Here is a 25,435-nt window from a genome sequence, read left to right on the forward strand (position 1 = left end):
CGCCTGCTGACTTGTTTATCAAGCCAGAAGAATGCCTGCATTGGTGTGCCCACCATCAATCTCACTCCAATATGCCCCTGTCCCTACCTTTACAAGTTATTTTCAATGTTTTATTTAATGCTGTAAAGCATGGTGTCCAACCATTTGGCTTGCCTGGGCCACATTGAGCAAAGAGGAATTGTCTTGGGTGGCACACAAAATATTTATTATAATTAATTTATATAATAAAACTTCAAAAGTGCTTTTCTTAATTTTGATATTTCATTTTAGTAGATAACTCCCTTATTTGTTATCCTTATGTGGGATTGACATATTTAAGGACACCAAATTAAGGAGCTATCTACTAAACACATACACATGTATATACATATATACATAACCACAGATATACACATACACACACAAAATCACAGACATACACACAATAACAGACATAAACACAATCAGATACATACACACTCATACACATAATCACAGACATGCACAAACACAATCACAAACCCACTCACATACAATCAGAAGCACACAATCACATACACATATAATTACTGGCATAAACACACAAAAATCCCCTTGCTCTGGGAGGGCTTAAGTGGATAGTTGCTTCTGTGCGCTTCCTGCACATATCCCTCGCACTTAGTAGTGATCCCGATGCTGGCAGAATGTCAATGTGTGTTTGATATGTTTTCTGTAAAGCATTATAGTCCTATTAAACTATATTGGTTGTGATTGTTCTGTATATAATAAAGTCATTAATGTTATGATTTTTAATTCATAGACACCCATGTTATAGTTGTGGCACACCAAACACTCTTCTAGATAAGTTGTACTAGTTTACTTTACATCATTGATAATATTCTTTGAACACTCATAGTGTAAATGGACAAAAGTTATACATCCTCATAGTCTAACCTTTTTCAATGTGATTGTGTTGAAATTGCATTTCTGCCCTACATGATGAGATACAGAATAGATAGATATTAAAAGTGCTTCAAGTACTTACAGTGAAGAGGCATTGTGCTTTGTTGATTACGCATCAAAAGCAGATATATAATTCCTATTCATTACAGTTTGTTGTGAAATAACTCTAGGTAAATCAGAGCTGCATCAATCACAGATATGTCCTTTGTTTTTACTTTCATGAAATTAGTTTTGCTCTCATTTCTATTTAATGGTTATTGAGTAAAAACTACATTTGTTTGATATTAAGGTAGTATTGGGAACAACCGAAAACACAAAGTTTGTCTGTACACACACAGACACGCACAAAGTAGCTTTTTTTTATGCTTTGATGCCAATTTCATAAACGTTTCAGTTAATATTGGGATCAGCACCATTTTTGTTTATAATCAATTAAATACATGTCCTTGGACACTTGTTGCTATGGTCATAGACATCACTGTAAGTTACTGTTTTATTTTGCTATGTCATTTGTTAATGTAACTCTGTTTTCCTGTACTGGTGAATGTTTCTGAATGAAACTAAAACATTGATAAAATTGTCAAGAAAACATGAAATGACCTCAAGCTGTCCATGTGTGCCAGCCTGCTTGTATTTTGTAAATAATGGACCAGGATGATCACGAGGCATTAAATAGAATATACATGCATGAGTGCAATATTTATTTATATATTAAATTTATTCTAAAAATGCAACACATTTATCATAAAATGTTATTTGCTTTGGCACCACACGTGTGTGCTCCAGTTAAGACAAAACGTTCTGCTTGTATAGTGTTCTCTAATTTTGTAATGTCTTACTATTTTGTCAAAAAACCAGTAACAGGGTCAACATTTTTGCATGAAATATAAGCTGAGTGATGGACAAACTCACTGCACTTTCTGCAAATTGTTCTATAATAGCTAATGGGACATTCTCACTACAATATTGGTAGCTTTAGACCTGGATCCACATGCTGAGTTTAAAAACATCTGGGAGACTCTATATCCTCTCCACCTGACTAGGTTCACCCCCTATTGCCCTTTCTCATAAGCCATACTGCTAAATATTGCCTTGGGCAGCTACTGGAGGACATGCACAACTAAACAAAAATATGTATATTGTTAAACAGTACAAACAGGGCAATCACTAAAATGAAAATAACATAAAAAGTGAATCACATATAAAAAAGGGAAAGAAGATAATAAACGGTTTCTAATGTGGTTCTTAGGTAGTCTGGCTCAAATTAGGAGAACAGTTATATACGCGCAACAAGGGATGCAATCAAGTAAGTCTTATCAGTAACGCAACCACTGGTTTTGTTTACTAGCCCTGACTATGAAGTGTAGCAATATAACTACTACTGTAGAGATGTAAAATGTTTCCCAAATGTCTTTGGACTACAACTAAAAATACTTGACTATTAACCATAGACTTGATACACCATTTACCTGAAATAAAAATTACTCCTTGAAGGGACACTATAGTCGCAAAGACAACTTTAGCTTAATGAAGCAGTTTTGGTATATAGATCATGCCTCTGCAGTCTCACTGCTAATTTCTCTGCCATTTAGGAGTTAAATCACTTTGTTATGCAGTCCTGGTTAACCCCTTAAGGACGGAGCCAAATGTACACGTTGTGAACAAAACAAAATGTAAACAAAACCTGGCATCTGTGCTATATGTATGTCCAACCGTAATTCACCTCTTTCATATTAAATGCACCCCCCCTTATTATATAAATACACATATTTGTATTCAGCAAAGTCTCACGTGTAAAACAGTACCCCCTATGTACAGGTTTTATGGTGTTTTGGGAAGTCAGGGTCAAATATAGCGTGTTACATTTGAAATTGAAATTTGCAAGATTGGTTACGTTGCCTTTGAGACTGTATAGTAGCCCAGGAAATAAATGTACACCCATAATGGCATACCATTTGCAATAGTAGACAACCCATGGTATTGTAAATGGGGTATGTCCAGTCTTTTTTAGTAGCCATTTGGTCACAAACACTGGCCAAAGTTAGCGTTAGTATTTGCTTGTGTGTGAAAAATGCAAAAAAACGCCAATTTTGGCCAGTGTTTGTGACTAAGTGGCTACTAAAAAAGACTGGACATACCCCATTTGCAATACCTTGGGTTGTCTACTATTGCAAATAGTATGCCATCATAGGGGTAATTTTCATTCTTGGGCTACCATAGGGTCACAAAGGCAACGTAAGCAATCTGGCGAATTTTAATGTGAAAAAAATGAAACACAAGCCTTATATTTGACGCTGTAATTTTTGAAAACACCATAAAACCTGTACATGAGGGGTACTGTTGTACTCGGGAGACTTCGCTGAACACAAATATTTGTGTTTCAAAACAGTAAAAAGTATTGCAGCAATAATATCGTCCATGTAAGTGCTGTTTGTGCGTGAAAAATGCAAAAAAACTTCACTTTTACTGGCGATATCATCGCCAGAAAGCAAATTGACTGTCAGTATTTTCTGATAACATGCTGCATTCATCTTGCCATCAATTTTTCATGAGATTTCCATGCCTTTAGAGCTCACACCCTAAAACATCAGTGAGCCACCACCATGCTTCACAGTGGGAAAGGTATTCTTTTCACTATAGGTCTTGTTGACCCCTCTCCAAACAGAGAGCTTATGGTTGTGACCATAAAGCTCTATTTTGGTCTCGTCACTCCAAATTACAATGTGCCAGAAGCTGTGAGGTGTGTTAAGGTGTTGTCCGGCATGTTGTAACCAAGCATTTTTGTGGTATTGACACAGTAAAGGCTTCCTTCTGGCAACTTATTTTTGACCATGCCGCTCATTTTTGTTTAAGTATTGTTATATTGTGCTCCTTCAAACAACAACCAAACCGCTAATCTTTTTCCAGAGCAGCCTGTATTTCTCCTAAAGTTACCTGTGGGGTTTTCTTTGTATCCTGAACAATTCTTCTGGCAGTTGTGTCTGAAATCTTTCTTGATCTACCTGACCTTGGCTTGGTATCAAGAGATCCCCGAATTTTCTATTTCTTAATAAGTGATCGAACAGCACTGACTGGCATTTTCAAGGCTTTGGATATCTTGTTTAGTGATGTACCGAACTGTTTGCCGGCGAATAGTTCCTTGCGAACATAGCGTGTTCGCGTTCGCCACGGTGGGCGAACACATGCGCGGTTCGATCCGCCCCTATTCGTCATCATTGAGTAAACTTTGACCCTGTGCCTCACGGTCAGCAGACACATTCCAGCAAATTAGCAGCAGACCCTCCCTTCCAGACCCTCCCACCTCCTGTACAGCATTAATTTTAGATTCATTCTTAAGCTGCATTCTTAGATAGAGGAGGGAAAGTGTAGCTGCTGCTCATTTGATAGGGAAATGGATAGCTAGGCTAGGGTATTCAGTGTCCACTACAGTCCTGAAGGACTCATCTGATCTCTGCCGTATGGACCGCACCCCAAAAAGCCATTTTTAGGGCTAGAACATCAGTCTGCTTTTCTATTTTTTTCTGTGTAAGGTAATTGCAGTTGCCTGTCTGCCAGCTTCTGTGTCAGGCTCACAGTGGATACTGTGTCCACTTGCCCAGTGCCACCACTCATATCTGGTGTCACAATAGCTTGCATTTAAAAACAAAATTATTTTTCACTGTAATAGATTGAATAACAGTTAGTTGTCTGCAAGCGTCTGGGTGTCAGGCCTTCAGCGTGTACTCTGCCAACTTCTGCCAGTCCACTTTGCCACTCATATCTGGTGTCACAATAGCGTGCCTTTAAAATGAAAAAAAAGTTTTTCACTGTAAGCTAAAAGCAGTCAGTGTCCTTCAAGCGGGTGTCAGGCCTTCAGCGTGTACTCTGCCAACCTCTGCCAGTCAACTTTGCCACTCATATCTGGTGTCACAATAGCGTGCATTTAAAAAGAAAAAAGTTTTTCACTGTAAGCTAATAGCAGTCAGTGTCCTTCAAGCGAGTGTCAGGCCTTCAGCGTGTACTCTGCCAACCTCTTCCAGTGTACTTTGCCACTCATATCTGGTGTCACAATAGCGTGCCTTTAAAAAGAAAAAAAGTTTTTCACTGTAAGCTAATAGCAGTCAGTGTCCTTCAAGTGGGTGTCAGGCCTTCAGCGTGTACTCTGCCAACCTCTGCAAGTGCACATTGCCACTCATATCTGGTGTCACTATAGCGTGCATTTAAAACCAAAAAACTTTTTTTCACTGTTATAGATTGAATAGCAGTTACTTGTCTTCAAACGGGTGTCAGGCCTACAGCGTGTACTCTGCCAACCTCTGCAAGTGCACATTGCCACTCATATCTGGTGTCACAATAGTGTGCATTTAAAACCAAAAAACTTTTTTCACTGTTATAGATTGAATCGCAGTTACTTGTCTTCAAGCGGGTGTGTCAGGCCTACAGCGTGTACTCTGCCAACCTCTGCCAGTGCACATTGCCACTCTTAAAGATAAGCGGGTTGTCTAAAGATCTCAAAATACCTGCACAGATGGAAAAAGAGCAGGCATCTGGAGATAAAGTAGACACCGTTATGGTCAGAGGGTGGTGCCAGTCCACCTAAGGGCCTGTACCCGGATAAATGTATAAATAGAGAAATATGTTATACAGGCATGATGATACGTTTGACAACTGTGGGGGTCTGTGCCTCCAAAAAGTCCCGTCAGTAGTGAAAAGGTTTCCCCTAGAGCTGGCCAGTAATGGTGCTAATTGCTGTAGTAAATTGGCCAGAGGTAGGAGAAAATTCCCATGTAACCACATAGGCAGAAAAAATGGAAAGAATAAAAAAGCAAGGGTGTAATTGAATATAATGTTGCGATCAGTGAGAGAAGGGGTGGGAAGGGGGAGAGAGGGGAGCTACTAAGTAACACCAGAATCCCCCAGAAAAAAAGTTTCCCCTTCTTACTGTGCACGAAAAAGCAAATAAACTGTACCCTTGCTTGTAGTTATAGCCAGGAGTATGTATTAGTAGTTGGACTGTGAAAAGTAGAGACTTGTCTGACTTATAATCCACAGAGAAAAGCTCAACACTAGTCCCTAATATCCTCCAAACACCTTCAAGGGTGTTCTAATCTATAACTGATTCTAATTCAAACGAAAGACTGCCTAATATGCCATCATCTTAACTGGGGGAGCGGCACTGCATACGGTGAAAGTAGAAAAATAACCAACTAAGGGTCTAAATGCCCATAGTGCAAAAAAGAAAAGTGTCCCTTAAGTGAAAAAATCCGTGAGAGAGGTCAGGACATGCCGACGCCCGACGCGCGTTTCGGTGTATGAAAACACCTTCGTCAGGGGCTGCAGAATGTCTCGTAAAAAAGCCGGGACTTTTTAAAACCCGCTGCCGCCAATCAAACGGCGGATCTAAGCCTCGTCATCAGATGACGCGTCCGGAATCTCCTATCGTCATCCGTGACGTTTTCCCCCATGTGACTGTTAGTGGGCGGAATGAAAGGGCGGAGCTAGTTACAAGCCGTCGTGTGATCGACGGATAAAATCCTAGCATCAGCTCTGACGTTTCCTACCATGTGGCTGTCCGTGGGAGGAAAAGTGGGCGGGATTCTTCAGTAAACGTCACTTGATTGACGAGAGGATCCTAGTACTTACTGATCATAAACTAGATGAGTAACTGTAATAGTTGTTTGAGAACACCAGTAATATTGCTAATGTTTGTACCATAAATTAGTGTACTAGGCTGGTTAAATAAAGTAGAAATGACAAAAGGAGTGTGTAAGTCAATAAAGCTTATTATTAGCTATGAAACACTGTGTTTTGTCTTCTTATAACCTGATAGCAATGTTAAGCAGTGTTACTTGGTAGATGATCATTCAAAAGTACTATTGTGTTGGTGATTTTGGGGAGATTGGGACAGGGTTTAAAGTGCTGTGCAGGAGAGTGGTTAAATACATTATTTACAGTGGAATATTTACAGTGCTTATAGAAGTTACAAGTTGTCATTAACTTGTGTATAGAGATCAAGTAATGAATGGGGTATAGGTAAACCCTTCATTTAGTCCATTGGGAGATAAGGTTTTCAGTCGATAAATCCAGTAACACTCCCTTTTCCTGATGTGTTGGTCCCAATTTCCCTTCCTCTGGTCCTGTCTAATAAGTTCAATACCTTGAAATTTCAAGACTGTAGGGTCTCCACTGTGTATGTTTTTTACATGTCTAGAGATTGGAGTCTCTATGTTTCTTATAGTTTTGACAGAATTGATGTGTTCAAGGATTCTTCTTTTGAAGGGACGGAAGGTTTTTCCCACATATGACATGGGGCATTGACAAGTAACCAAATATACCAGGCCTTTGGAGTTGCAATTAAAGAAAGAGCGTGTATCAAAGTTTTGTTTTTTTGTGCTATCGGTGAAGGTTTTTGAATCTTTCTTAATAAAATTGCATGCTTTGCACCTACCGCATTTGTAGGTGCCTTTAAGGTTGTTTGAAAGCCAGTGTGTCGATGCTGCAGTTCTCTGGAAATGACTATGTACTAGAGAGTCCTTGAGGTTCTTGCCTCTTCTTGCTACTAGGGATACTTCTGATGGAATGGTGTCCCTCAGCAGTTCGTCCTGTTTAAGCAGTGGCCAGAATCTCTGCATAATCGATTTCACGCAGTTCCACCCTGCATCAAAAGTGGCTACACATCTGAGTTGCTTATTGTCCTGTTCCGCAAGTTTTTTATTCAGAACGGCATCTTCTCTTATTAAGCTCTCTCTATCTGTTAAAAGGGCTCTATGATAGGCCCTCTTGAGGCATTTATTGGGGTATCCCTTTGTCCTGAACATAGACCGCAGGTCCCTGGCCTTTATTTTAAAGTCATCAACATCTGTGCAGTTACGCCTAAGGCGTAGATATTGGCCAATCGGGATCCCCTTCTTTCTGGATGGTGACTTTTCCAGTTTAGGAGACTGTTTGTGGCCGTACTCTTCCTGAACAGGTTACTCTTAATTGTCCCATCAGAATTGGGGATTAAGGTAAGGTCTAAGAAGGTCAGGTTGGGGGTTCCCACCTCAGTGGTGAATCTGAGGTTGAGGTCATTCATATTCAGTGACTGTACGAATTCCGAGAATTGCTCATGTGCTCCTGTCCATATAATCACAATGTCATCTATATACCTTTTCCAGTAATGGATGCATTGGACTAGATGGTTTTGTGGATAGGCAAATACTTTTTTCTCTTCCCACCATCCCAGGTGCAGGTTGGCGTATGAGGGTTCACAAGACGTCCCCATCGCCGTACCCTGCACCTGGTGATAGTATACGCCATCAAATAGAAAAAAGTTGTGGGTCAAAATAAAATTGAGTAGTTGTACCGTAAAGTCACTGTGTTCATGTAGATGTGTGCCTCTTTTTCGTAGGAAGTAACTTGTGTGTTCTAAGCCTAAGGTATGAGGGATGGAACTGTACAGAGACTCCACATCCAGACTGCATAGTATGGAATGTGGGGGCATCCGTATTTTTTTCAGTTCTGCCAGGGTTTGTTTTGTATCTCTTAAGTATGACGGGAGTTGGGTGACCAGTGGTTTCAAGATTTGGTCAAGATAGATGCTGGCATTCTGAGTTAAGTTATTGTTACCCGAGACTATTGGTCTTCCAGTTAGAGTGCTGTACTGTTTGTGGATCTTGGGGAGGCTATAAAAATTAGAGATACGTGGGCTGTCGCTCAAAATGAACTCATATTCATTTTTGGAGATCAGTTTCTGATTAAACCCTTTTTCTAGGATTATTTTTTTTTTAGTTCTTCCTGGAATTTTTTTGGTTGGGTCATGTTGAATTATTTTGTAAGTGCTTGTATCCGACAGTATTTTCTTTGTCATGTTGACATAATTGGTGGTGTCCATGACAACTACGTTGCCCCCCTTATCCGACGGTTTGAAGGGAAATTGGGACCAACACATCAGGAAAAGGGAGTGTTACTGGATTTATCGACTGAAAACCTTATCTCAAAATGGACTAAATGAAGGGTTTACCTATACCCCATTCATTACTTGATCTCTATACACAAGTTAATGACAACTTGTAACTTATATAAGCACTGTAAATATTCCACTGTAAATAATGTATTTAACCACTCTCCTGCACAGCACTTTAAACCCTGTCCCAATCTCCCCAAAATCACCAACATTGCTATCAGGTTATAAGAAGACAAAACACAGTGTTTCATAGCTAATAATAAGCTTTATTGACTTACACACTCCTTTTGTCATTTCTACTTTATTTAACCAGCCTAGTACACTAATTTATGGTACAAACATTAGCAATATTACTGGTGTTCTCAAACAACTATTACAGTTACTCATCTAGTTTATGATCAGTAAGTACTAGGATCCTCTCGTCAATCAAGTGACGTTTACTGAAGAATCCCAGCTACTGAAGAGGCTTAGATCCGCCGTTTGATTACGAGACATTCTGCAGCCCCTGACGAAGGTGTTTTTATACACCGAAACGCGCGTCGGGCATCGGCATGTCCTGACCTCTCTCACGGATTTTTTTCACTTAAGGGACACTTTTCTTTTTTGCACTATGGGCATTTAGACCCTTAGTTGGTTATTTTTCTTCTTTCACCGTATGCAGTGCCGCTCCCCCAGTTAAGATGATGGCATATTAGGCTTGAATTAGAATCAGTTATAGATTAGAACACCCTTGAAGGTGTTTGGAGGATATTAGGGACTAGTGTTGAGCTTTTCTCTGTGGATTATAAGTCAGACAAGTCTCTACTTTTCACAGTCCAACTACTAATACATACTCCTGGCTATAACTACAAGCAAGGGTACAGTTTATTTGCTTTTTCGTGCACAATAAGAAGGGGAAACTTTTTTCTGGGGGATTCTGGTGTTACTTAGTAGCTCCCCTCTCTCCCCCTTCCCACCCCTTCTCTCACTGATCGCAACATTATATTCAATTACACCCTTGCTTTTTTATTCTTTCCATTTTTTCTGCCTATGTGGTTACATGGGAATTTTCTCCTACCTCTGGCCAATTTACTACAGCAATTAGCACCATTACTGGCCAGCTCTAGGGGAAACCTTTTCACTGGTGATATCATGCTACTAATAAGGATTTAATAAAGGCAGTTGCCATTTGACTATTTAGCATAGCACCAGTATAAGAATTTGGGGAGCCCCTTTTTCTCTCCCATCCCCTTTCCCATGTACACATCACACTACTGACGGGACTTTTTGGAGGCACAGACCCCCACAGTTGTCAAACGTATCATCATGCCAGTATAACATATTTCTCTATTTACACATTGCCACTCTTATCTGGTGTCGCAATAGATTGCATTTAAAAAACAAAAAACTTTTTTCACTGTTATAGATTGAAAAGCAGTTACTTGTCTTCAAGCGGGTGTGTCAGGCCTACAGCGTGTACTCTGCCAACCTCTGCTAGTGCACATTGCCACTCTTATCTGGTGTCACAATAGATTGCATTTAAAAACTTTTTTCACTGTTATAGATTGAATAGCAGTTAGTTGTCTTCAAGCGGGTGTGTCAGGCCTACAGCGTGTACTCTGCCAACCTACCCAACATATCTGGTCTCACAGTAGCTTGCACGCATAGTACCACTAATCCAAAAAAAAATGACAAGCAGAGGCAGGCCACCTGGCAGGGTGCTGTGATTCCCTTTTGCCCTAGAATAATGCCCAGTTTTCAGAGGCCACGTACCCTGAACTTGAAAAGTTCTGAGGACATAGTTGACTGGCTATCACAGGACACCCAATCTTCTACAGCTTCCGCTCGGAACCTTGAAGCACCATCCTCCTCCAGCTTAGCTTCGGGCACCTCTCAAGATATCACTCACCCGCCTGCCGCCACCACCAACACAAGCACCACAGCCGCTTCACTTTATCTGTCAGAGGAGTTATTTACACATCCGTTTGAAGAAATGAGTGATGCGTAACCATTATTGCCAGAGGATGTAGATAACAGGGATATGTCTCAGTCAGGCAGCATTACACACATGGACGTACGGTGTGATGATGATGATGTTGTACCCGCTGCTGCTTCCTTTGCTGAGTTGTCATATACAAGTGAAGCGGTTGATGATGACGTTGCGTCCATGGATGTCACGTGGGTGCCCACTCGGCAAGAAGAAGAACAGGGCGAAAGTTCAGATGGGGAGACAGAGAGGAGGAGGAGACGAGTTGGAAGCAGGGGGAGGTCATCGTATGGAGCTAGTGGCACAGTCAGACAGCATGCATCGGTACCCGGGGTCAGCCCGACAGCACGCCAATCAACGCATGCTGTGTCCACCACCAGAATGCTGTAATTGCAGAGCTCAGCAGTGTGGCATTTTTTTTGTGTGTCTGCCTCTGACAACAGCGATGCCATTTGCAACCTGTGCCAAAAGAAACTGAGTCGTGGGAAGTCCAACACCCACCTAGGTACAACTGCTTTGCGTAGGCACATGATCGCACATCACAAACGCCTATAGGATCAACACATGAGTACAAGCAGCACACAAACTCAAAGCCGCCATCCTCCTCCTGGTCCACAATCTTCAGCCACGTTAACCACTGCTGTCCTCCTTGCCCCCTCTCAACCATCCGCCACTCCGTCTCTCGCCTTGAGCAGTTCCCGCTCATCTGCCCACAGTCAGGTGTCTGTCAAGGACATGTTTGAGCGTAAGAAGCCAATGTCACAAAGTCACCCCCTTGCCCAGCGTCTGACAGCTGGCTTGTCTGTACTATTAGCCCGCCATCTTTTACCATACAAGCTGGTGGAGTCTGAGGCGTTCAAAAAATTTGTAGCTATTGGGACACCGCAGTGGAAGGTACCCGGACGAAATTTCTTTTCACAAAAGGCAATCCCCAACCTGTACTCGATTGTGCTAAAGGAAGTAATGGCATGTCTGGCACACAGTGTTGGGGCAAGGGTCCATCTGACCACTGATACCTGGTCTGCAAAGCATGGTCAGGGCAGGTATATCACCCACACTGCGCATTGAGAAAACCTGCTGAGGCTGCCAAGCATGGAATGCGTGGCTCTGCAGAGGAGTTGGTGACACCACCACGACTTGCAGGCAGGCCTGCTGCCACCTCCTCTACTCCTCCTACTCCATCCTCTTCCATAACCTCCTCGGCTGAGTCCTCTTCTGCTGCTGCGTCTTGCTCCACATCAACGGTACCCTCCAGCTCCCCAGGTACTATTCCGGCAGTGTCACGCCGTCTTGGGTTTGACTTGCTTGAAAGCAGAGAGGTTTGACTTGCTTGAAAGCAGAGAGTCACATTGCAGAGCTCAGCAGTGTGGCATTTTTTTTGTGTGTCTGCCTCTGACAACAGCGATGCCATTTGCAACCTGTGCCAAAAGAAACTGTCGTGGGAAGTCCAACACCCACCTAGGTACAACTGCTTTGCGTAGGCACATGATCGCACATCACAAACGCCTATAGGATCAACACATGAGTACAAGCAGCACACAAACTCAAAGCTGCCATCCTCCTCCTGGTCCAGCATCTTGTCTGCCCTGAACACACAGGTGGAAAGGTGGCTGACTCCGCAGCAACTGGATATCGTCAAAGTGGTTTGTGACAATGGAACAAATTTGTTGGCGGCATTGAAGTTGGGCAAGTTGACACATGTGCCGTGCATGGCACATGTGTGTAATCTGATCGTACAACGCTTTGTGCATAAGTACACAGGCTTAAAGGACGTCCTATAGCAGGCCAGGAAGGTGTGTGGCCATTTCAGGCGTTCCTACACGGCCATGGCGCACTTTGCAGATATCCAGCTGCGAAACAACATGCCAGTGAGGCGCTTCATTTGCGACAGCCTGACACGTTGGAATTCAACACTCCTAATGTTCGATTGCCTACTCCAACAAGAAAAAGCCGTTAATGAATATTTGTATGACTGGGGTGCTAGGACAGCCTCTGGGGAGCTGGGATTTTTTTTGCCACGTTACTGGACGCTCATGTGCATTGCCTGTAGGCTCATGCGTCCTTTTGAGGAGGTGACAAACCTAGTCAGTCGCACCGAAGGCACCATCAGCGACACCATACCATTTGATTTCTTCCTGGAGCGTGCCCTGCGAAGAGAGCTGGATCAGGCCGTAGATGAGCGTGAAGAGGAAGAGGAAGAGTTGTGGTCACCATCACCACCAGAAACAGCCTTATCAGCATCGCTTGCTGGACCTGCGGCAATGCTAGAAGAGGATTGTGAGGAAGAGGAGTCAGAGGAGGAATGTGGCTGTGAGGAGGAGGAGGAAGAACAACCACAACAGGCATCCCACGGTGCTCGTTGTCACCTATCTGGTACCCGTGGTGTTGTACGTGGCTGGGGGGAAGAACATACCTTCATTGAGATCACTGAGGAGGAGGAACGGGAAATGAGTAGCTCGGCATCCAACCTTGTGCAAATGAGGTCTTTCATGCTGTCGTGCCTGTTGAGGGACCCTCGTATAAAAAGGCTGAAGGAGAAAGACCTGTACTGGGTGTCCATGCTACTAGACCCCCGGTATAAGCAGAAAGTGGCTGAAATGTTACCAAATTACAACAAGTCGGAAAGGATTCAGTATTTGCAAAATAAATTAAAAAGTATGCTTTACACAGCGTATAAGGGTGATGACACAGCACAACGGGAATCTAACAGGGGAAGAGGTGAAAGTCATCCTCCTCCCCCCACGACCACGCCGGCAAGGACAGGACGCTTTAAAGACGTGTTTTTGATGGAGGACATGCAGAGCTTTTTAAGTCCTACGCATCGCCACAGCCCTTCGGGATCCACCCTCAGAGAACGACTCAACCGACAAGTAGCAGACTACCTCGCCTTAACTGCAGATATCGACACTCTGAGGAGCGATGAACCCCTTGACTACTGGGTGTGCAGGCTTGACCTGTGGCCTGAGCTATCCCAATTTGCGATAGAACTTCTGGCCTGCCCTGCTTCAAGTGTCCTGTCAGAAAGGACCTACATTGCAGCAGGAGGTATTGTCACTGAGAAGAGAAGTCGCCTAGGTCAAAAAAGTCTAGATTACCTCACCTTTATTAAGATGAATGAGGGATGGATTCGAAGGGACTGACAGTGGGCGATACATTCGACTAAAAAAGGCCTGATGAGATGAGCTGCCTTGGGCTAAAAATGGTCTGCACGCTGCTGTATTTTAGCTCTGAATGCCGGTTCACTTGCGTGACTTATCCGCCACCAACTAGGGTTCAAGCCGCAATGTTTTAAGGCACTTTCTGCCTGGGAAACAAACATTAATTTTTCTGGCCGCTGCTACAGCAGCGGCTGCAACAATACCTAATTTTTCAGGCATGTGTACATGCCTAATTTTTCGGGCCTCTGGTGCTGCACTGTGGCTTCAAAAACCAAACCAAAAAAAAAAGGCACATAACAGGGATTAAACTGATAGGAATAGTACTACTTAACACACCACTCGTATCTGGTGGCACATTAGATTGCACGCGCAGTGCCCCAAATTTGAAGTAGGAGGACTGACCAAGCATCTTTTTCCATCTCCCGGTTCCTAAAATCGATGCCATATACACGTCCCCTGATAGGACGCCAGCTCGTTATTCTCTTGGGCGCCAGCTCGTTATTCTCTTTTTCACTTCACTAGGGACACTTTACTGCACTAGGGGCACTTAGACCCACTCTTTGTCTTGCACAGTGTTATTCCTAGCCAGCATCTGTGATGGGAAATCAGGCAGTCATCTAAACGTTTAGATTGAGCTTTAGCTTAGAACACCCTTGAAGGTGTTTAAGGAGATTAGGGCTAGTTTAGATGATTCTTCTTAGACCTCTCTGAGTCTTTATAGCCCTTCTACCTATCCAGCATTCCTGGAAACTAGCTAAGAGAAAGGGTGGCTGTGTGTCTGTGATACATTTAACCCCTTAACGACCGAGGACAGTTCAGGACCGCCATCGGCATTTTTGCGTTGCCGACCGATGACGGTCCTGAACCGTCCTAACGGTCAGATGTACTTACCTGATCGCCGGCGTTCCCCCGGCGGCGATCGGCGGTGCTCCCGTTGTGGGGAGACTGCCTGCAGCCCAGACAGTCTCCCCATGGCAGATTAGGACCCCTGGGGCCATGTGATCGCTCAACAGGGCGACCACATGGTCACAATAGGTGTCCATGTGTCTGCCTGCAGGGGGAATGTCTGTGCTGACAGGCAGTCTCCCTGCTAGTGTAAAATAAAAAAAAAATAAAGTTAAAGTTAATAAAAAAAAATAATAATTATATATGTGTATATATATATGATATATAGACATATATTATACCTATATAATATACGTCTATATATCATATATATAATGTCATGCTAAGTGTATTTTTATATTAATATGTACATATATTAATATAAAAATACACTTATAATTAAATTACACACGTATATATATAATATATATAATAACTATATATATTGTATATATATATTATTATAAAATACAAATAATAAGTAAATTAAATTAAATTAACAAAATTAAAAATAATAATAAAAATGTAAAAAAAAATTACATATCTATATGCAATTTTATTCTAACTGTATTTTGATATTAAAATATATATATTTATATTCAAAATTACATAAATAATTATATAAATATACACGTAGACTTCAAATATATAAATATGCATATATATTTAAATTCTACGTGCATATTTATGTAATATTTTTACATAATTAAGTAATTTTATTAATTGCAATTTGAGGGACATGCCTGCCAACCCATGCCGAAATTCCAGAGAATTTAATTTGCTAGCACTGTATTTTACCCTGTAACTTTCTATGGCACCCTAAAACCTGTACACTTCGGGGGTACCGTTTTACTCGGGAGACTTCACTGAACACAAATATTAGTGATTCAAAACAGCAAAACCTATCACAGCGATGATATTGTTTCGCATTTTTCACACACAAACCGCATTTTACTGATGATATAATTGTTGTGATATGTTTTCCTGTTTTGAAACACTAATATTTGTGTTCAAGAAAGTCTCCCGAGTATAACAGTACCCCCCATGTACAGATTTTATAGCGTTTTTGAAAGTTACAGGGTCAAATATTTTTACATGGAAAATGGCCAGGTTGCTTATGTTGCCTTTGAGAGCGTATGGTAGCCCAGGAATGAGAATTACCCCCATGATGGCATACCATTTGCAAAAGAAGACAACAAAAGGTATTGCAAATGGGGTATGTCCAGTCTTTTTTAGTAGCCACTTAGTCACAAACACTGGCCAAAATTAGCGTTCAATTTAGTTTTTTTGTTTTTTCACACAGAAAACAAATATGAACGCTAACTTTGGCCAGTGTTTGCGACTAGGTGGCTACTAAAAAAGACTGGTCATACCCTCTTATTGAATACCCTGGTTTGTCTACTTTAAAAAAAATATGTACATGTGGGGTGTTATTCAGAGACTTTTGGCAGATAATAGTGTTACAATGTCACTATTGATAAATTTGAAAGAATATATGTTTTGAAATCGCAATATCCTACTTGTACCTATAACCCTATAACTTGCAAAAAAAAAGCAAAAAAGCATGTAAACACTGGGTATTTTAAAACTCAGGACAATATTTTTAATCTATTTAGCAGTTTTTTTTATTCGCTTTTGTAGATGAGTAAAAGATTTTTCAAGTAAAAGTAAAAAAAACATGTATTTTTTTAAATTTGTCGTCATATTTGTTTGTTTTTTAAAATTAAATTACATGAGATTATATAAATAATGGTATGTAAAGAAAGCCTTTTTTGTCCTGAAAAAAACAATATATAATTTGTATAGGAACAGTAAATGAGAGAGCGGAAAATTACAGCTAAACACAAACACCACAAAAGTGTAAAAAGAGGCCTGGTCGCAAATGTACAACATCGCAAAAACAGTCCAGTCCTTAAGGGGTTAACTTTATATCACCTGATTGACACTTTATCACTCTGGTCTCCATACTCTCTGCCTATACCCATCTATTTAGAGGGAATTTCCTTGCCCCTGACAATATTATATAATAGGTAATAATATTACCATTATTACACAATTAGCCACTATAGGGGAATGAGTATAGTATCCCTTTGTTATTTATAAATGATACAATAAAGACTTTTTGTCCATTACTCAATTTACTTTAACAAAGGGTACTAACCACGGTATTAGGAAGCATTACTCTGCTTTCCCTTTCTCCCTCTATTATACACCTATGCTCACTAGGATTTGTAGGTATCACTTTATTATAGTTGTCTTACCTTTTCCTATGCCAGTTTTAGATCTCCTTCTTGGGAGATTTTTTCTTTTTTCAGTTTATTAGCATACTTTCAGGGACCCTTGGTGTTGTACGTGGCTGGATGGAGGAAGAGACCTTCAATTACATCAGTGAGGAAAAGGAACGGACATGGCTAGCTTGGTATCCAAACTTGTGCAAATGGGGAGTTTGCGGTTGTGCAAATGTTTGCGGTGCGTTAAACGGGGAGTTTGGTCTGTCACTGTGAAGCGGGCGTAACCCTTACACTACCTGATCGATACAACATCGTACAGTAGGTCCCCCCTCAAAATTTTTATGGCCCCCAACCACCGCTCACGGGTGGGGGCCTGGGGGGAGGACAGTAGGTCCCCCCATTGTGATTTATGGCCCCCACCCACCGCGCAGGGGTGGGGGCCTGGGGGGAGGACAGTAGGTCCCCCCCCTTATCCTTATTTACTGAATATTCCCCTGTATAACAATGTTTGGCATTTAGTGAATATTCCCTATTCTGCTCTGTGTCAGTGTGTATCAGGGTCTCTGAGGACAGGTGTCAATCCATATCTGCCAAGTGACCCTATGTAGGGGGAACAGTCCCTATTCTGCTCTGTGTCAGTGTGTATCAGGGTCCCTGAGGACAGGTGTCAATCCATACAAAATCTAAAACAGAAAAAGGACACAAATGGCGCTAAGCTAATTGGATCCGGTGCAGCAAAAACCACCGAAGTGTAATGTCACCACTTACACTAAAACGTGATAAAATCTGAGAAATAAAGTGATTTGCGCACACAGAAAAAGCAAGTGTGAGTTTTACCTTTAACACAGGGTATTCTTGTATATTCACACTACAAACAGTATGTATCACTTATATACAGGTAAATAAAATACACATAGTGTAAACTGTAAAAAACAAATAATGTTTTAAAAGAAGTGTATATCATCAAACTCACAATTTTCAGAGCCCATTTAAAGTTGGCTCTAGACTTATAGCGCTTTTCATCTCACTCTTGAGAAATCCAGTGTTGGAAACAGGGGCGGACTGAGAACCCTCAGGGCCCCCGGGCAAAATAAATCAAGGGCCCCCTTACAGGCCCCACCTATACTCCGCATCAAGCGCCACCCATGTCCCGCCTCCATGCACCGCCTCCAGCCACACCCTACACAATCTTTAGACACAAGGAACAAAAGTGCAATAATCCCTTCAAGGCCCCAGTAGAGACTACAATTGAGGGCTAATGGGCCATGGAGGGGGGGGGGGGGGAGCATTCTAGCAGAGGCTATCTCTGTGTCCTTTAGAGAGTGTGTTAGAAAGAATTTCCTCCAGGTCCCATTAGAGACTACAATGGAGTCTAATGGGGCCTGGAGGGGGGTCTCCAACACTCTGGTTCCTATTCACAATATAGCAACACAACATAGCTCGCTGATACCTAGGCCAAGTTGGCTCCTCTTACCTTAATTACTGTTGCTGGCTGGCAGTCTGTGGGCTTGCTGGAAGGCTGTGGGCTTACTGGCTGCGGCTGGCAGGCTGTGGGCTTGCTGGCTACTGCCGGCAGGCTGTGGGCTTGCTGGCTGCGACTGGCAGGCTGTGGGCTTGCTGGCTGCGGCTGGCAGGCTGTGGCTTACTGGCTGTGGCTTGCTGGCTGGCAGGCTGTGGCTTGCTGGCTGGCAGGCTGTGGCTTGCTGGCTGCGGTTGGCAGGCTGTGGGCTTGCTGGCTGTAAGCCTAACTGGTGGCCTGTGGGCTGGCTGGCTGGCTACTGGCCAGCCTGTGGGCTGGCTGGCTGGCCGGCCTCTGGGCTGGCTGGCTTGCTGGCTACTGGGGCACTTGTAGATTATTTAAAGAAATAATCCATGCACAATAACCACTACTGCTCTGTGTAGTCGTTATGGTGCCAGGAGGGCCGGGCCCCCCTCCCAGAGTAAGTAGTCAAACCGTTTAAGAACAGTTTGACAACTTACCTGGGGTCTGCTGGGATATGAGGCTGTAGTAGGGTATAGGAGCAGTGGTGCAATGTGTAAGGGGTGCAGTGTGTGTGAGTGGGTGTAGTGTGTGACGTCATGTGTGTAGTGTGTGTAGGGTGTGTGGGGCAATGTGTGTATGAGGGGGCTGTGTATGTGTGTGGCAATGTTAGTATGGGGGGCTGTGTGTGTATGGGTGGGCAGTGTATGTGTGTGTGAGGCAATGTGTGTAAATGTGTATGGTGTGTGTGGGGGCAGTGTGTGTGTGTATGGGGGGCTGTGTGTGTATGGGTGGGCAGTGTATGTGTGTGTGAGGCAATGTGTGTAAATGTGTATGGTGTGTGGGGGCAGTGTGTTTATGGGGCTAGAGTTCACTCTCACCACTGCGACCACCAGGAATCCCTGGTGGTCACAGTGTTGAGAGTGAACTCTAGCCCGTAGCTCCAGGGCTAGAGTTTACTCTCGCAAGAGCCGTAACGTTGCCGTGGTAACCGCAGCAACGATCTGTGCTCGCGCAAGAAGGACCCAGAGGAGCTGCAGGCTGAGCTCCCGGGTCCTCTCTTCCTCCCTCCCCTGCCGGCTGCCCGCACGGTGCCTGCGGACAGGGGAGGGGGCAATTGCCCGCCTCTTACTCCCCCCCTCCCCCTCTTCTTACCCCCCTTCCCCCTCTTCTTACTCCCCTTCTTACTCCCACCCTCTTCTTACTCCCCCTCCCTCTCTTCTTACTCCCCCTCCCTCTCTTCCTACTCCCCCTGCCTCTCTTTTTACCCCCTCCTCTCTTCTTACCCCTCCCTCTCTCTTCTTACCCCCCCTCCCTCTCTATTTTTACCCCCCCTCTCTCTTTTTACCCACCCTCTCTCTCTCTTTTTACCCCCCTCCCTCTCTCTTTTTACCCCCCTCCCTCTCTCTTTTTACCCCCCCTCCCTCTTTACCCCCATCCCTCTTTACCCCCTTCCCTCTCTTTTTACGCCCCCTCTCTTTTTACCCCCCTCCCACTCTCTTTTTAACCCCCACTCTCTTTTTACCCCCTTCCACTCTCTTTTTACCCCCTCCCACTCTCTTTTTACCCCCCCTCCCACTCTCTTTTTAACCCCCCACTCTCTTTTTAACCCCCCTCCCACTCTTTTTAACCCCCTCCCACTCTCTTTTTAACCCCCCCTCCCACTCTCTTTTTAACCCCCCCTCCCACTCTCTTTTAAACACCCCCACTCTCTTTTACCCCCCCACTCTTTTTAACCCCCCCACCCCACTATATCCCCACTCTCTTTTTAACCCCCCCTCCCACTCTCTTTTTAACCCCCCCTCCCACTCTCTTTTTAACCCCCCCTCCCACTCTCTTTTTAACCCCCCCACTCTCTTTTTAACCACCCCCTCCCACTCTCTTTTTAACCCCCCCCTCCCACTCTCTTTTTACACCCCCTCCCACTCTCTTTTTAACCCCCCCTCCCACTCTCTTTTTAACCCCCCCCCACTCTCATTTTAACCCCCCCTCCCACTCTCTTTTTAACCCCCCCTCCCACTCTCTTTTTAACCCACCCCCCACTCTCTTTTTACCCCGCTCCCACTCTCTTTTTAACCCCCCTCCCACTCTCTTTTTACCCCCCCACTTTCTTTTTACCCCCCCACTCTCTTTTTAACCCCCCTCCCACTCTCTTTTTAACCCCCCCCTCCCACTCTCTTTTAACCCCCCCCCTCTTTTAACCCCCCCCCTCCCTTTTAACCCCCCCCTCCCACTCTCTTTTAACCCCCCCCTCCCACTCTCTTTTAAACCCCCCCTCCCACTCTCTTTTTAACCCCTCCCCTGTAGCGTGGCCGAGCGTCTGTGCGGTCCGCGGTGCCCGGCCGGAGTGATAGGAAGGTGCACACACACTGAGTGTGCACCTTCCTGTCAGTCCGGCCGGGTACAGAAAACAGAAACTCCTGTTCCGCGCGGAACAGAAGTTTCTGTTTCCTGTACCCGGCCGGACTGACAGAAAGGTGCACACTGAGCACCTTCCTATCACTCCGGCCGGGCACCGCGGACCGCACAGCTACAGGGGAGGGGAGGTGAGAAGCTGTAGCCGCCTGAGGCTCTGAAGAGAGCGCTCAGGCGGCTGCAGCATTTAAAGGGGCGGCCGGGCCCCCTGATGGCGGGCCCCCCTCCCGGCCGGGCCCTCGGACCATGTCCGAAGTGCCCGACCGGTCAGTCCGCCCCTGGTTGGAAAAGTGTATACATCCACAGGAACTTGGAACTGGTAGCTTTCAATGATGTTCCAAAAGTCCAAGGCAGGTATGTAGTTAAAAGTATTTTTATTCCAAAAGATATTTTAAAATACAAAATATATATATATAAACACAATAAAATATATATATATGAGTAGCACAACGCGTTTCAACCTTTCAATAGGTCTTTCTCAAGTGCATCTGGTTTTACAATGGGCTCAAAGGTCCTAATATATACCAAACAATTAAATAATTGCCTTAATAATACTAAACATCTGTGAATATGCTCCCACCCATGTCCAAATATGGTCACAGCCGGAAGTGTTATGCCACACTCAATATGGCTACATTTCCGTCTGTGTACCTTTATCTCCAGCCCCCCCCACATGTCCGATATTACATTAAGCCATATCAGTCCGTGTAACTCCAATTAATCGTCTCTTCGGTCCTCCTTTCATCGCGTCATTTCCTTTAGTGACGTCGTGGTGCGGTCCGATACGTCACTTCCGGTTATAGTTTTGCCGGTCTGTCGTAATCTCTCAATCAATTTCGGCACATAAATGTCCATCATTGAGAAGGGCAAATTGCCAGTAGTTCGTATTGCACATCAATAGAAGGACAAACGTTAAAAGGAAGGGGGAAAAGATATTAGAGTTGGGAAAAAGGAAGGTATTTATATTGGGCATAAGTGGAACATTTAAAAAATAAACAACAAGATGAATAAACATATCCCAAGGAGATTCTTAATATTAAAAAATACCACCATTGCAAGAATATTACCCCCTCTAAAAGTACCATTTCTAAAAAAGATATATATAAGAAATATATATAAAATATATGTAAACATATGTTCCCTATCATAAAATGCTATTAATCTCAAAATCAATGTTGAGACCCAAAGGAGATAAGGTGCGTATTTCAAAGATCCATTTTACTTCTTTGGTACTTAATTTTTTAGGGAGATCCCCTCCTCTCCAGTGGGAATTTATTTTGTCTATAGCAAAAAAGTTTAAAAAACTAGGGTCTGAGCTGTGTTTCTCTAAAAAGTGCTTAGACACGCTATGGCTTATAAAACCTTTTTTAATATTTCTAACATGTTCACTTATCCGTACTTTTAGTGGCCTCGATGTTTTACCCACGTATTGAAGGCCACACGTGCAATTTAGTAGATATATTACATTTTTTGAGTGACATGTGATCATAGGTTTAATTTTAAATTCTTTTTTAGTGCTAAAAGATTTAAAAGCCATTACATTTTTTTCTTTTTTATCTGTGCTCTTACACGCATTGCACATCCCACAGTGATAAAAGCCATGTTGCGTTTTTGACCAATTAGTTAAAAAATGACTATCATTTTGAGGTGTAGGTTCTAAAAAGCTTCTAGTTAAAATTTGCTTAAAATTCCTTGCTCCTCTAAAAATAAATCTGGGTTTTGGACCTAAAAAATTATGTATTTCCTCATCCTGGCATAGGATGTTCCAATTTTTGTTAATAATCTTTTTGATCATCCCTTCATTGCTGGAGTAGTCAAAAATAAAAGCAATGTAGGGATGATCAAAAAGATTATTAACAAAAATTGGAACATCTTATGCCAGGATGAGGAAATACATAATTTTTTAGGTCCAAAACCCAGATTTATTTTTAGAGGAGCAAGGAATTTTAATATAAATACCTTCCTTTTTTCCCAACTCTAATATCTTTTTCCCCTTCCTTTTAACGTTTGTCCTTCTATTGATGTGCAATACGAACTACTGGCAATTTGCCCTTCTCAATGATGGACATTTATGTGCCGAAATTGATTGAGAGATTACGACAGACCGGCAAAACTATAACCGGAAGTGACGTATCGGACCGCACCACGACGTCACTAAAGGAAATGACGCGATGAAAGGAGGACCGAAGAGACGATCAATTGGAGTTACACGGACTGATATGGCTTAATGTAATATCGGACATGTGGGGGGGGGGGGGGGCTGGAGATAAAGGTACACAGACGGAAATGTAGCCATATTGAGTGTGGCATAACACTTCCGGCTGTGACCATATTTGGACATGGGTGGGAGCATATTCACAGATGTTTAGTATTATTAAGGCAATTATTTAATTGTTTGGTATATATTAGGACCTTTGAGCCCATTGTAAAACCAGATGCACTTGAGAAAGACCTATTGAAAGGTTGAAACGCGTTGTGCTGCTCATATATATATATTTTATTGTGTATATATATATATATATATTGTATTTTAAAATATCTTTTGGAATAAAAATACTTTTAACTACATACCTGCCTTGGACTTTTGGAACATCATTGAAAGCTACCAGTTCCAAGTTCCTGTGGATGTATACACTTTTCCAACACTGGATTTCTCAAGAGTGAGATGAAAAGCGCTATAAGTCTAGAGCCAACTTTAAATGGGCTCTGAAAATTGTGAGTTTGATGATATACACTTCTTTTAAAACATTATTTGTTTTTTACAGTTTACACTATGTGTATTTTATTTACCTGTATATTGGTGATACATACTGTTTGTAGTGTGAATATACAAGAATACCCTGTGTTAAAGGTAAAACTCACACTTGCTTTTTCTGTGTGCGCAAATCACTTTATTTCTCAGGTGTCAATCCATATCTGCCAAGTGACCCTATGTAGGGGGAACAGTCCCTATTCTGCTCTATGTCAGTGTGTATCAGGGTCTCTGAGGACAGGTGTCATCCATTTCTGCCAAGTGACCCTATGTAGGGGGAACAGTCCCTATTCTGCTCTGTGTCAGTGTGTATCAGTGATCCTTAGGATAGGTGTCAATCCATATCTGCCAAGTGACCCTATGTAGGGGGAACAGTCCCTATTCTGCTTTGTGTCAGTGTGTATCAGGGATCCTTAGGATAGGTGTCAATCCATATCTGCCAAGTGACCCTATGTAGGGGGAACAGTCCCTATTCTGCTCTGTGTCAGTGTGTATCAGGGATCCTTAGGATAGGTGTCAATCCATATCTGCCAAGTGACCCTATGTAAGAGGAACAGTCCCTATTCTGCTCTGTGTCAGTGTGTATCAGGGATCCTTAGGATAGGTGTCAATCCATATTTGCCAAGTGACCCTATGTAGGGGGAACAGTCCCTATTCTGCTCTGTGTCAGTGTGTATCAGGGATCCTTAGGATAGGTGTCAATCCATATCTGCCAAGTGACCCTATGTAGGAGGAACAGTCCCTATTCTGCTCTGTGTCAGTGTGTATCAGGGTCCCTGAGGACAGGTGTCAATCCATATCTGCCAAGTGGCCCTATGTAGGGGGAACAGTCCCTATTCTGCTCTGTGTCAGCGTGTATCAGGGATCCTTAGGATAGGTGTCAATCCATATCTGCCAAGTGACCCTATGTAGGGGGAACAATCCCTATTCTGCTCTGTGTCAGTGTGTATCAGGGTCCCTGAGGACAGGTGTCAATCCATATCTGCCAAGTGACCCTATGTAGGGGGAACAGTCCCTATTCTGCTCTGTGTCATTATGTATATCATGGTCTCTGAGGACACGTGTCAATTCATATGTCAAGGTATCAATATGTCATATGTCAGGTGTCAATCCATATCCATTGTGATTTAGGAATGTTAGGTGATTTATGCCCTTTATGGATTAAAACCAGACTCTGCATCAACTGTGTAATTTTCCATGGGAGTTTTGCCATGGATCCCCCTCCGGCATGCCACAGTCCAGGTGTTAGTCCCCTTGAAACAACTTTTCCATCACTATTCTGGCCAGAAGGAGTCCCTGTGGGTTTTAAAATTCGCCTGAAGCCTATGGCGGTTCGCCCGGTTCGCCGGTTCACGAACGTTTGCGGAAGTTCGCGTTCGCCGTTCGCGAACTAATCTTGTTATATCCCTTTCCATCTATATAAAGTTCCATTACCTTGTTACATAGGTCTTTTGACAGTTCCTTTCTGCTCTCATTGGCTCAGTATCTAGCCTGCTCAGTGCATCCACGTGAGAGCTAATAAACTGATTGACTATTTATACACAGACACTAATTGCAATTTAAAAAGCCACAGGTGTGGAAAATTAACCTTTAATTGCAATTCTAACCCGTGTGTATCACATTGTGTGTCTATAACAAGGCCAAACATTCAAGGGTATGTAAACTTTTGATCAGGGAGACTTGAGTGATTTATGTTATCCTTA

Source organism: Pelobates fuscus, chromosome 1 (genome assembly GCF_036172605.1).
Source record: "Pelobates fuscus isolate aPelFus1 chromosome 1, aPelFus1.pri, whole genome shotgun sequence".
NCBI lineage: Eukaryota > Metazoa > Chordata > Amphibia > Anura > Pelobatidae > Pelobates > Pelobates fuscus.